General features: G+C 56.3%; 1 long non-coding RNA gene across 1 annotated transcript; it reads right to left on the reverse strand.

Annotated features, from left to right (window-relative positions):
* Positions 1 to 475: 475 nt before the first annotated feature.
* On the reverse strand, positions 476 to 13,632 carry LOC310904631. The gene is made up of 3 exons (XR_014588484.1): positions 8,839 to 13,632; positions 6,738 to 6,835; positions 476 to 3,068 (listed from the first exon to the last, which is right to left on the reverse strand). It is a non-coding gene; the product is annotated as an uncharacterized lncRNA (long non-coding RNA).
* Between the last annotated feature and the right edge of the window lie 341 nt (positions 13,633 to 13,973).

The following is a 13,973-nucleotide window of genomic DNA, read 5'->3' on the forward strand; positions in this document are numbered from 1 at the left end:
AAACTGCATTTAAGGAAGGTGGCTCTAAGGGCGGTTTGGCCGAGAAAAAGGACTGAAAAAGCCCCTTCCCACCAGCCCCGTGCGCTCTCGGGCTCGGTGATGCTGTGGGGCTCCACCAGCTGCGTCCCCCCGCCTGTGCCCCCAGCCCTGGTACAGCCTCCGGGAGCATCCCCTGGTCTGCAGCCTCGGGAAAAGGGTCAGTGGCTCCGGAAAAACCTCGATAGCAGCTGCCCCCTGCCCTGAGGGCACTGCCGGCTGCCCTCCTGCCTGCTCGCCGCGTGCAATCGACGCTTCGTTCCCCCCCACGAGCCCCCCGCCAGCGAGGAACTGCGCATGGTGGAGGGCGGCCGAGTCAGACTTCTCAGCGTCACACCAAAGGATGTAGCAGGATGTGTACAGCTGTTAATAACTACAACTGGTCTTTTTGTGAAAAAAAAAAGGGGGAGAAAAAAGAATAAAAAGTAAATGTAATGAAGCTCAAAGGGAGGCAAAGTGTCTATAAACGGTTCGACCTCTGAAAACCCGCACTGAGTTGGTAATAAACGCAAGCAAGCACGGGGAGAGGCTGTTGTTCCTGCATGGGGGGGCCAGGGTGCAGAACCCCCCCCTCGCCAGGAGGGCCCTACCCCTCTCGGCAGCCTCGGGGTGCTGCGGGACGCGACCGCCCGTGGAAGTGGGCTGGGACCGCGAGCTGCGCTGCGTGGGAGCGGCTGGACTCCGGCCCCGGCGCTCGACTCCTCTTTTTCCTCCTGTGGATGCTTTCGGTTGCCGCCGTGCCCCAAGGATGCTGCGTGGGGGCTCCGCTGCCTCCTGTGCGGGCGTCCCCACCTCTCCGGGGGGACCACAAAGCTCACCCCGACCCCGTCCTTGCTTTTTTCTTCTCAAAACGAGCCTGAAGCCATCGCCTGCTGCTTTGTTTTCGCCGTCAGGAGCCCGCAGCAAGGACCCGCGGCCCGATGGGGATTCTCCCTGGGGACGGTGCCACTGCTGCTGTGTGGGGCCGGGGGCTCCCGCGTGCTCCGAAATTGCCCGACGCCAACGTCCTGCATTCCTCTGCTGCCAGCCCGGGTGCCCCGGCAGACAAAGCGCTTTCCTTGAGCAAGGACACACGCACGGTCCTGCAGGGCTCTGCCCCGTGATGTATTGAACATGACAGAGCCTGCTGCGAGGGAGAAATAAAAAGCAGGAGCAGCACTCTAACTGCTCGGGCTTCCGATAATGTACGGCGGTAAATGGTTATGAGTGCATTTAAAGCTGATTTTAAGCTGGATGGAATGAGGGGCTTGCACAGGGGACCATTAAAAGATAAAAATTGCAAGAACTCCTTTGTTGTCAGGTTTTGGAGAGCCCAGCGCACGGCACTGGAAGGGTTTGGCCCGGCCTGGGGGCACCCGGTGCTGCCCCTTCGGGCGACTGAGCGGCTCTCAGCAGTTCCCGGCAAACCGTTGCCCTTTGCAGTTAATTTGGTTTGACTGCAACCTTTCCAAAAGTGCTGACGGAGAAGGTGTTGAAGCCAGGCACAGTCTCTCCGATTTCCATTTACGTTATCAGCCAGGCGCCGAACGTGTGGACTTTGAAGTATTCCGAGCCCTGCACACTACTTTTTTATTATTATTATACGTTCTTAAGGCCTTTTTTTTTTTTTTTTTTTTTGGCGTTTAATGCTTTCAGTGGCCGAGGCTGCTGTGACCCTTGTGCAAACCTCGGGTGTCAGGCTCCTGGATCCCATGGGCATCGCAGTGGGCACCCGGAGCTGCCCACGCCATGCTGCGGGTGCGCTGCATCCGTCCCCAGCACGCAGCACCCATTGGGTTGTGTTACCTGCTTTTTTGTCAACGTCTGCCTTCTGTGAGCACCGTAGCAGCACTCTCACTCAAGGATGGGCTCTCACGCAGGAGGCACATGGGGTGTTTGGTCCCGGCAGCTGCTGAACCGAGCCGCTACCCTCTGGAGGTAGCCCACACATCGCGCCCGCACCGCTCCTCCTCCCCAGCCCAGTTTTCTGGGGCGGCCATCAGGTGAAATTACGCTTTGAGTAACCGATAATTAGCAAATTACAGTGCTCAGGTCCTGGCGCTGGGGCAGAGGTTGTTAGCTTGCCTCGAAAAATATAATAAAGAAAATAACCGGGGTGGGTGGCTGCCCACGCTGCTGCCCAGACGCACACCCCCCCCCCGGCTCCGGGCTGCTGGAGCGGGCTGAAACCCCGCTGGTCGTGGCTCTTGTGCCACCCCATGGGAACGCTGTCCCCAAGGAGACTTTTGGCCATGTGGCTTTTCCCATGCTGTGCCTCTGGTCCCTACAGGGCAGCACTGGGCGTCGGTGTCAGTGTAGGGAAGCCGTGCTGCGCTGTGCCACCCCGTGCTGCGATGAACTGTGCCAAACCGCGCCGTGCCGTGCCGCACCGTGCCCACCCCGGACACCAAGAAAACCACTCTCGGGCTGGGCTCCCCGGGCGGGCAGCCACCCCCTCCGCACCTCCGGTTACGGGGTGCCCCCTTCATTCACCCCACAACCGCATCTGAGGCTCCGGGGACAAAGCGGGGTGCCCGCAGCGAGCACGCGTTGCGCCTGCAGCCCTCGGGCGCCGTGCGTCGCGCACGCGGTGCCGGGCAGGGCCGAGAGCCCCGTCCCACCCCCTGCACCCCCCCGTGCGCTGCTGCGGCACCCCGTGCCACCCCTCGGCGGCGGCTCTCCGAACAGATGGCAGGAGGAGGCTCTGGGACACCATCAGCTGTTGTTATCGCTAGCTGATGACACGGAGTGTAAATTCTGTTGGCACTACTCCCTTCGTCTGTTCTGCCTCTGCATCCCACCAGTTTTAATTACTGTAATTGAGTTATAATGAATGATTGTGCATTACCATTGTCTGTAATGTGGCAGGGAGTATTCTGTTCGTTACACACTCCATCTAACAACATGCCCCTCCTCGTTGCTTTGTTTATCTGGTTGAAGGGTGTCATCACTTCAAATGGCATAGATAAAACAGTACTCAGAGTGTCTGCGTTTAGATGTTTATCGTTTTTCTGTTCTCAGGCAATGGTGCTTCACTGAATCCCGGTGGAAAACTGCAGAAACAGATAAAAACTAATTTGGCTTAATCCCTCTTTAAAAAAAATAAATAAATAAAGGAAAAAAAAGAAAAGAAAGCAAACCACCACAACAAAAATCCTGCAGGGCTTTGGCCCACTGAAAAAGCCATCGGCACACCAGGATTCCCGGGGTGGAGGGGCTCCCCTGGGGGGGCTTGCCCAGGGCTTGGCTTCCCTGTGCTGGCTGCACTAAGGCACCCAGCGAGCCCAGCCCCGTGCCCGTGGCCACCACCTCAGCGGATTTTGGGGGACGAAGCGGGCACAGGAGAAGCTCCCACATTCAACACCAAGCACTCGAGCAGGGACCCTTTATATCTTCGAGGCAGAGGCCAGGACCATATTAATTTGTAAAGGCAGAGCTGTGTCCCGAGAGCACCCATCGCGCTTCTTGGCCTCCCAGAGGCTAACAACTCGCTCGTGTGCACCTCGTGTGCTTCTAGGCTGCGGCTGGCTTAGGAAAAAAGTGTCGTGTGAGCATTTTTTGTAAAAGACTTGGCCCCATCTGCACGCTGTCAGTAAATGGCTGAGCTAAACAACACCGTGTTATGAATAGTAGCATTTGGTAGTTTTAAACCTTTTTCTTTTTCTTTTCTTCTTTTTTTTTTTTTTTCCCAAGGTAAATTCCAGCGGGATCAACACTACACAGGAATTGCCCCGGAGGAAGCTGGCTGCTCACCAATTCGTCTTGTAAAAAAGATTCATTATTACCGTTGAGCCGAGATGAAACAATTCTCTGGAATTAACTAGCCTAATTTTGACCAGCCGATGTTTTGCTACAATGAAAGTTTGGATTGTTACACATAAAAGCCGACCCCCGGCTCCCCCGGGGGGGGGGAAGATGGGCGCGATGATAACGCCGGCGGCGGGCAGGGTGCACGTGCACGCACGCACGCACCCGAAGGAGCTGCAGCCGGTGCCAAAATCCGTGCCAAAAACACCGGCACAGCACCCGGTGTGGCCACCCCGATGGGCCGGGCTCAGCCACGCTGCTCCCACCCCTCAGCACCACGGGGCTGGGGGCATGGCGGGGGGGGGGGGGCACCGGCACACCTGGGACGCTAACGAGGCTGATGAGGATAACCGCCGCGCCCGGCTGATAATTGGTATTTAGTGCGTGCAGGTCTGATAGCTTCTGCTGAGAGGTTAATTAATGGTTCATTTAGCCATTAGAGGCACTAAACGGGAGGACACGGAAAGGCCTTGCTCGCTTCGTGCTCACCTTTCCCCCTGCGCCCCCCCCAGCCTTGCTCGCACCGGGGAGCAGACCCCTGCCGCGGGAGCAGGGCTGCTGTGGGTCCCCGCATCGCATCCCCTGACCCCCTGGGGGCTCAGCCCCCGCCGTCTGCTCCTCGTGGGGTGGGCACAGACCCAGAGCATCCCCGCGAGGCGCTTGGAGCCCCAGCCACGGCCGCTCTGATCCCCCAGCCAGCCCCCGCCGGGTCCGGGAGCTCTCCTCGAGGCACCCAAGCAAACGGCCCCGCGGTTTCCCAGTGCTTTATGGCGGCGCAGAGCAGCTGTGCTGTTCTCAAGGCATATTGAAGCAGTTTAATTACATTTTGACACTAAGAGCTGTTTTATTATCCCAATTTCTGTTGTGTAACTAGAACATGCAACGGATTGCGGAGGCATAATCCATTAATACTCACTTGTGAGGATTTGTAGCTTTGGACTCGCGGCCTTATACCTTACTCGCAGATAAATATATTATCCCCCTGCGCAGCCTATCTGGGGGAGGCAGCGGGCTCCAGCCCGCTGGCAGATGCGGTGTTTATGGACGCTCATTACTCCAGGCAGGGCACGGTGGGGACGCGTCCTCGGAAGGGGCTCGTGCCTCCACCTCTGGTGCCGAGCGAGGACCGAGCTGGCCGTGGGCTGCCCCGCAGCGGCTGTGCGCAGTGGGTCTGGCCTCCACGGGAGGCTGCTCGTCCTCGTGAGGCTTCAGCCTCCCATCAGGGTGGGTGAGGAGATGGGTGGACATGGCTCAGGAGCACAGGGGTGGAAAGCAAGTCTTGTGTTGGCTACCCAAGCCCATGAAAGGGACGGCGTCTTCCCCAGATGCCACTAAATTCATACATGTTACTCTTTCCTGGTGGTTTGGCTATTAAAAAACCCATGAAAAGGTGCAAAACTTCCAGGCGGGGCTGAGTCCATCTTCTTCAAGGTGCGGAGCAGGCCAGCTCCCCACCGAGGCACTGGCAGTGGGGCTGTGAGCCCCTGCCTGGCCCTGGGGGGGGCAGTGGGAGCCAGAAAGGGCAAAGCACGAAATGCAAAATCACCGCCCGGACAGGTACCCAGAGCACGCCGGCATCTCCCAGCCTGGCTCATGCCATAGTGGGAGGGCGGCCGTCCTCCACGGTACACGAAAGAGGCAGAAAACGGCAAATCTGGGGTTTGGAGGTGCAGTCAGTAACAGGGAATTATTGCCTCTGCACCTGCAGAAGGGGCAGCTGGCCCTCGCCCAGCAGCTGGGCCCTGCTCACACTGCCAGCACCCACCGAGCTCACCCGGAGCTGGGGGGAGAGCTGCCTTTCCCAAATCTGACCCCCCCCCCGGGCTGCCAGCAGCGAGGCTCACGGACGCTCCCTGCCCGCTGCTTCTGCGGGCCTGGGGGCCCTGGGGCTCCTTCCTCGGTTCTTCTTTGGTTATCCCAGGTTTGGCTGTGCTGCCCCAGGCTGGAGGTCGCTGCTCCCCCCATCACCCCGAGCACCTCGCTGCCAGCACCGAGGGGCTGCCCGCACCCCTCCACCCAGCTGCAGGGAGACTTCGCACTCTCGTGATAAATAACGTGCAGGGAACAGGAGCCATCTGAACAGAAAAGCAATCATCCCGGCTAATAAACCGCTCAGGAGCTCTCCTGAGCCGTAAAACCCTGCCTGCTGCTTTCTGAGGGCGGGGAGCGAACGCGAGAGCAGCCCAAGGCTGCACACGCTTCGTCTGTGCGGGTCTTCATCCATCCTGCTGCGCCCCTGCTGAGTCCCGGCGCAAAATTCGGGTGGGACAGGCCCCCGGTGCTGCTCCGCAAGTTTACGCCATTTCTCCCTCTGCAGCTCTTCCCTGCAGCCCCCAGCGTCTCAGTAATCCCCGAAAGCAACCAGAAAATTCCCCAGCACAGGAGCACGGCTCCACACGCTAGCGGCCGGGATTATCCCAGCCCTGCCCCGGGGACCCCGTGGGCGCCCGGGCCGGTGCGAGGACCTCTCCCTGCTTCGCCTGCTGCTCTCTGAAATAAGTTACTTTTCTCCTCCCCTTTTCCAACACTTAACCTCATGATCCTCTCTCTTTGAACACACAATTTTGGCACGCAGCTCTGCGGACCACCCTCAAAAGCAAATCTCTTTAATTTATGGAGAGACTCAGCTTAAAACACGAGGATTTCTCCCTCCCCCCCCCCCCCCCCCATCCTTTGCATTTTGTCCTGACTGTAAATTTTTAACGACAGTTTAGAAAACACGAGCAAATCATCGGTGACGTTTTTATAACCTGCCTAATACTTTAAATAAAAGGTTCCCCAGAAGTGCGTGTCGGGAGCTGGTGAGGGTGATCTGCGGGGACAAACGTGCCGAGCACCGGGGGCTCATGGCCCGGCCGCAGAGCCTGGAGCAGCCCAGCCCCACAGACCCCAAATCCACATTTCCAAGCCCCCACCTGTGCCGTGTGCCAGGAGCAGCCCAGCTGCAGGTCCGGGACAGGAAGGGCGTCAGAAACCCCAGGGATCTGGTACAAAACCAGCCGGTCACATCTGCCTGAAAATAAAAACAAATATGGATTTTCTTTTGAAGATGCTCGTGTGTTTTGTTTCTAAACATGGTAGTTTAAAAATGAAATTTAGCCTTTGCATTTACATTTTTTCCCCAATTTTTAAAATTAAAAACTGTACGAGATTTCAGAGGTTAATGGGAGGGTTAAATAAAGCACTGTGCTTGCTTCCTCCCAGCTGGGCACTACGCTCAGCAGCCCAGCCGTGCTGTTCAAACAGGCCAGCCTCCTGGAGAGGTGCTTTGACCTGCCCCGGTCCCGATCCCCCTGACCCGCCTCTGGTCCTGCAGGCAGGGTTCGCTTTTCCATTTTTTTGGTGGAAATGCACACGGCCTGCGCTGAGACTCGCCCACCCCTTCCCTCCCCGTGTGCCATCCCCTTCACCCTGCGTGTCGCCCGCCAGCGCCAGGAGCGATGCCCGTCGATCCTCCAGGTCCCTGGTGGCCTCGTCCCACGCCCCCAGCACCCACGAGTGGGGGTCCCGCTGGAAACCCCGGCGTTCCCTGGGGGAGCAGCCCTGCAGCAGCCCCTCCACGTGCCGCTGGGCCTTGCACTGCTCTGCGCCCTCGCGTGGGGTGACATTGAGGAACGCGTTGCCTCGACGTTTATGATTAGTCACCAAATTCGTAATCTCATCAAAGAGATATCACAAGAGCTTGACAGGGGCTGTTTCCCATAAATCCACGCTGATTGGCATTAATTGCACTGTCCTCTTCTGATTCTCTATTAATTGAGTCCCGTATCAGCTGCTCCATTATTTTTCCCGGGATCGATGTCAGGCTGACAGGCCTGTAATTACCTGGGTCATCTTGTTTGCCCTTTTAAAATACCAGCACAACATTAGCTTTCTCCCAGCCCTCTGGAACCACCCCGGTGTTCAAAGACTTATTGAAAATCAACATTAACGGCCCAACCACTCTCCTTGACCAGATGTTTTAAAACTCCTTGGAGCAGCTTAACCAGACCCGCCGGTTTCCAAACACCCGCATTTAGCAAGCGCCCAACGTCCGTGCGAGCTGCGGTGGGTGCAGGAGCTCTTTCATCACCAACCACCGCTCCCAGGCCTCGCTTCCCCCTCACCGCAAAGCAGGAGTACATCGCCACCACGTCCTGCTCCAAACAGCTCTTCTCAGCCTTACTCTGCTGGCCTCCACTATTCCTTTAGTTTGGGTTCCCCGGCTCCTTCCCCGGCTCCCGGTGCTGTCTGAGAGCAGCCCTGAGCTGCTGTCCTCTGGGCAAGGACCAAGCTGCTCTCCTACACCTGCAGACACTTGCAGCAGCGACTCGTAAGAGCTTACAGCAAAGCCAGCAGTGGGACCAAAAGAGCAGCTCACAGGGAACAAAGGACAAGCCCCGTGCACAGCACGGAGAGCAGCCAGCCCCAGGATCTCTCAGGACACCACCGACACCCTCGCAGGGACACCCAGCGCAGCAGTGAGAGCAGCACAACAAGCTAAGGGGTTACTGCCTGTCCTCCAAGCACCCAGCCAGGGCCTGGGGAGGGGGAATTTCTCTGCCACGCTGCGATAACATTCACCCGATAACATCCATCTGTCTTTGTTAGCCGCAGGAAGCGCAGGGAAGGAGCGCCGGTGCGGCCCAACACGGGCCCTTTTCAAGGATCATTGTGCCCTTCCTGCAGGTAATAGAGATGAATGCAAATCACCCTTAATGCCTGTAAGGCATCCCCACCGCACGCCTTACCGACTGCTTTCCACCAGAAGAGCACCCGGGGGTGAGCGTGGGCAGCCCCCGGGGCCGGCTGTTCCCCCACAGGGTTTCATCGGCACCCACCACGCAGGATGGGTGCTGGGGCCAGAGGGTGCTGAGCTCTGTCCTGGCACTGCCAGACTCACCGTGTGCTCCTCAGCAGATGTTTGCTCATGCCACCAGGCCACGGTGACCCCATAAATCACAGCCAGCCCAGCAAACACAATGCACAATTGTTATTTAAGAGCACCGATGGCGTTTGAACCATCACCCAACCCACCTCGGCAGGAGGCCAGGGTTGTGACCATGTTCTCTTCCAGGGACATCAACTTCCTGCAGCCCAGGCTGGTGGTAATTATACCTAGGTACAGCTCTTCTTAATTGACTGCTAATGGCTAGCCACCTGAGGACAGCGTTATATTAAGGTTAATCAGGTTAGGCTAGGTACACACTTTGGGGGATGCATAGCTCTGAGGGACTTGCCTGGTCCCTGTGTGCCTCACTGGGACTTGTTTCTCTAGGCTTCCCCAAATTCATTAAAAATAAATCAATATGTGCCCTTTGACATGAACCTGATGAAAACGTGCTTGCTGTTTGGCAAAGGGGGAACTCACTCAGGGTGTCTCTCTTGCTGCTGTGACGGCACCAGCACCCCCGGGGCGCAGCGCTCACCTGCAGCTCCTGACGGCTGAGTCAGGGACTGGGGCAGAGGATGCCACACCAGGTGCTCCTGGGTTTGTATGGAGAAGGAATGGCTTTTTTGGGAGAAGATTTGGAAAAGCACCAAAAAAAAAAAAAAAAAGTACCAGAAGCCAGGGCGTGGGAAGCCCTCTTCAGGCTTCCCCCCTCTTCAGAAACAGGGGACCTCTTCCAGCTTCACCGGGGAGGGAAGTCTCCAAGGGATGGATGGTGCCAGCAGCCCCCAACCCAAGCCTCACCCACCATGGCTTTGAAAGGGATGTCACAGCTCTTGCACCACGTTGTCCCCAGCGCGGAGGTCTCTGATGGGCAATGCCCTGGCTGACGGGGTCTAAAGGTACCGAGCTGTTGGCATAGCCGTCCCCTGTCCACCACCGCGGAGTAACCAGCAGCATCTAAAAAACCAGATGTGTCACTGAGACCGACGGACAAATCAGTGTTTGCGCCCAAGGCGAGACAAAGGGCAATCTGTTGGGCTCCCGAGCTGACAGACGAGGGCTGTGTTCTCCCCGCTCGCATTTTATCTCCGCGCACCAGCTCTTCTAACTGCTGGGAAAAGAACAAAAGTGTGCACGGCAAAGGAAAGAAAATATTTATGCAGCGAAGCGCAGCATCACCGCTGCTGGGAGGAAGAAGGGGAAGGAAAAATGCGAGCGCGCTGCTGTGCACGGCTCAGCCTCGTGTGCTCGCAGCCCCAGCACCGCACCAATGGTGCTGGGACGGGGCCGGCGTCCCCCTTGCTCCCTCCCGGAGCAGCGGCGTGAAAGGAGCAGCGGGGCCTGAATGCGCGTCCACGGCCATGTGAAAATGGATTCCAGCAATACTTGGAGACCGAGCCCATTATTCCTGAAAGCGGCTGGGTTACAGCAGGGTTTGATGCGAGGCTGCCGCAGAGAGGTTATCTCCTCCCTGTGGGATTTTTTATTTATTTTTTTATTTTTTTGGTAAAAGGCGAGCCATTTTGTAGCCTCACCTTGGGTGTTTTATTCTCCAAAGAAAGCTTGAACTGCAGGAATGTCAAACGAGGCTAAGTAGTTGCCCTAGCATCACCGTCAGACAAAAGCCGACACTTTCTGGCATTAAATTGCTAAGAGACAGTCAAGGACTCTTCAATGCGGCTGCAAATTGTGTGACCAAGCTGGAAAACACAAGCCACAAGATATTCTTGGCCTGAACGCACCCATAATCAGATGAAACCATAATGGTGCGCAGACACCAGGCCCTTGTTTTCAGCGTGGCGAAATGCCTGCCAAAACGCTCGGCTCAGGCCCATGGGCTGGCTTCCATGGCTCGCTGCTGGCTTGAGGTGGGGTGCCCGGAGGTGCTGGGGTGCTCAGCTGGTGCTGGGGTGCTCAGCAGGTGCTGGGTGTTGGGGTGCCCACAGTGCCAGGGTGCTATGCAGGCGGTAGGGTGCCCGGGGTGCCCGGTAGGCGGTGGGGTGCCCTCAGTGCCGGGGTGCCCAGCAGGTTTCGGGGTGCTCAGCAGGCGTTGGGGTGCTCATAGTGCCGGGGCGCCCATCGGGGAGCGGGCAGGGTGGGTACAGGCACCCCGAGCAGCTCCGCCGGGGTGGCTGCGCGGCGGTGCCCGGCCGCCCCTTGTCGGCGCCGAAATGTTTCGGAATCAGGCATTTAATGAGAACAAAAGAAATTAATTGGTGGTTTAGGCCTAATGAGACTGCTGTGCAAATTAACAGTCCTCATCAGCAGAAACAAACAGAGTCCTTAAATGAATTGCTGCGGAGCATTACCCTGAGTAAGCTTTTGCCGGGATGATAAATAGCGGGTCAGGAGGGACCATCTGTGCTCCCCCTCCCCGGCGCAGGCAGGGAGCGGGGAACGAGGCTTAGGGAGAAAAATAGATCTCAATAAAGCATAAATTCTCCGTTTTATTCATCCCGGCCCAGCTTGACACCACCATCTTACTAGCGAGATAAAGAAGAAAACCACTTGCATTTGCATCTGAAAAGAGCAAGAGCGCGGCCCCTCCGCTCGGCGAGCCGCGGAGCTGTGGTTTGGGGATATTCAGCCCCTATTCAGGCGGGCACAAAAGCCGGGCCCCCGGCACGGCAGAGCAGGGCCGGCTGATTGCGCCGCGGACAGAAGCCCTGTATATCCGTCACACAACCCATTTGTTCCCTCTGTTTACTTAAGACGTTCTTCAATTCCCAGCGAGGATTTGTGTTTCTGGGTTGGTTTACTTACGCTCATGCGCTGCAAAAAAAAAAAAAAAAAAAATCTGTCTGATCTTTAATAATCAAAGTAATTAGAATAATCCTTTCAGGGCTGAATGAGGGATTATTTCTTCGTGTCATTTTAGTTTCATCCTCATTTGGGCTCATAAAATGTGGAAAAAGCACTTCAAAAGCCCCACTGTAGTCCCCGGCCCTTGATGCTCTTGCAAATTCCCAGCCAGCCGCCTGCCAAGCCCCGCGTTCTCAGGGAAATTTCCAGGCCCTTGCGTGTTTGTCTAAAGCAAATTTATTTATTTCGGCGGTGGTCAAATAAACACTGGGTCCGCCGAGATTTGTGGATCGTTTGTTGTTTCGCTGTCTTGGGCAGATAAGGAAACCTTTGATGAAGTGAAGGGACTTTGTGTGTCTAATCTGGGCCCAGCAGCTACACGCAGCGATTGTAAAATGCTGCGGTGTCTGCAGGGAACAGTAATTACATAGGAGGATTAAAAGGTCCTAAACCTCACCTATATTTCACTTTTGTAAACTAGCGAGGAACAAAGAATTCTTGGCTTGCCAAGAGGAAAGAATAATTGACACAATTCGCAGACGCTGGATTATTATAATGTAAATAAACGAATGGAAGAGGACAAAACTAATTTAGGCCTTAAACTTTTCATCTGGCGTTTAACAAGGGGGATAAACACAGCTTTTAAAAGCAGTGTCACAAACCCCAGAGCCCCCCCTCCCCGTCTCACCCGTGCTCCTGCTCGGGGGGCGCAGCCCCAAAAGAGGGGCTGGGGCAGAGCTGGGGGGCTGGGAGGGGGGAGCGCTGCCCCGTGCCACTTGATGCTGATTTTATGCCTTGGGGGGCTGCCCTCCAGCCTCAGCCTTGTGCCCCCCGCTGCAGCCGTGGCCCCTGCTGCGTGCACCACGGAGGCTGCGGGGACGAGCCCCATGGAGGCTGCGGGGACAGGCAGAACGGAGGCTGTGGGGACGAGCCTCATGGAGGCTACGAGGCCGAGCCCCGTGGCGTGCAGAGGCAGGGAGCTGCTGGTTTTCCTCCTGCCCCATGACCTTGGGCCCTCACCTACTCGTGCACGCATCCAGAGGAGCCGCGTGGGAAAAACCGAGCACGCAGCCGACCTTGTTTTTGCGCTCAGCTGGCAGCGCCTTCCTGCTTTTGAAAAGCAGAAGCTGAGTTTTAACAAATGTTAGCCTTCTCATCAAAGAAATACTCTCTTCCCCCCCCCCCACCGCCCCCATCTATTTTCCAATTGCCACATGAAACATAATAAATCGATGTTTATAAAATGCTAAGTGGCACAGGAGTGCAAATAGCCAGCAAGCAGCCACGGCGCTACTCCTGCTTTAAGACAACAGATACCTACGCATAATGTGCACCAGAATTATACAAAAAGAGGGCCAAAAAAAAGAAAAAAAAGCCACGTTCTTTCTTGCCAGCTTGACTCCTGATTTCGGCTAATGAAAAGCACGCAGGCTCCGTCCGAGGGTGCTCAGGCCAAACCCCAGAAGCCGTTTGCAGCAGGAGGAACGAGCGCGGCTCCTCGCCTCCTGCCAGCCAGCCCGGGGCACCAAAAACAGGGCTGGAAAACCAAGAAGAGCACAAATCTGCACAGCGTGTGTGCGAGAGCAGCGTGCACGCGCGTGTGCATGTGAGCGTGAGCGTGCACATCCATCCAAGCGCTCCCCAGAGCCGCTCTCCGGCTCCTTCGCCCGGGTGCTCGGGGTTGCTACGGGCAGGGGGAAACACTCCGGGCTCGGGGCGTTAAATTATGAACAATTATCAGCGGGAAAATGACAAGAATGAGAAAATTAACAAAGAGCTCAATACATTCGGCTAAATGACTAACATAAATGCATTCCTATTAGGCAGTCAATATTGGGCTGGCAGCTCCTGTCTGTGCCTATTTCTCATTAGACAAAGCCTTGACCTTGACCTCATTGTCCTGTTTGCTGGGAGACAGAATCCCATAACAACTCGTTTGGCGAATGTATTGGACCAGTAATCCATAAATATTGATTCATTGTTTGCAGTGTAATTTAAATGTCAGTTATAAGCCCAGGGCAGATAAAGATCTGTATCAACAATAAAACTGGATAGAGGCTATAAATCCCCCGGGGCAGCCTGGGTTAAAATGGATATGCAACGCATGCATCCTCTAAAAGAAAAGTGAAAATGAAATGAAGAAGAAGAAAAAAAAAAGCAAGCCACATTTCCTGTACATTAAAAGGAAGGAAGATATTGATTATCTGGGCAACCAGCGTGGTTTTGCAAACCCCAGATTGCTTGGAACTGACCCTGCAAGCGCACCCCTGTGGCCCCTTTGCCCCTTGCACGCTCCCTGCAGGATTTTCCAGTCCTCCTCCGCACCAGCCGTGTTCCCAAACTCTGCTGCATCCCTGCAGCCCCCTCCTCTTCCTCACCCCGTGCCTGGAGGCTGTGCAGGGGTGCCCAAGGTGTGCGACTGCAGTCTGGGGGTCCCCAGCACCCCATAAGCAGCTCAGCACCACTGCAGCTCGGG

Source organism: Anser anser (genome assembly GCF_964211835.1).
Source record: "Anser anser genome assembly, chromosome: 10".
Lineage (NCBI taxonomy): Eukaryota > Metazoa > Chordata > Aves > Anseriformes > Anatidae > Anser > Anser anser.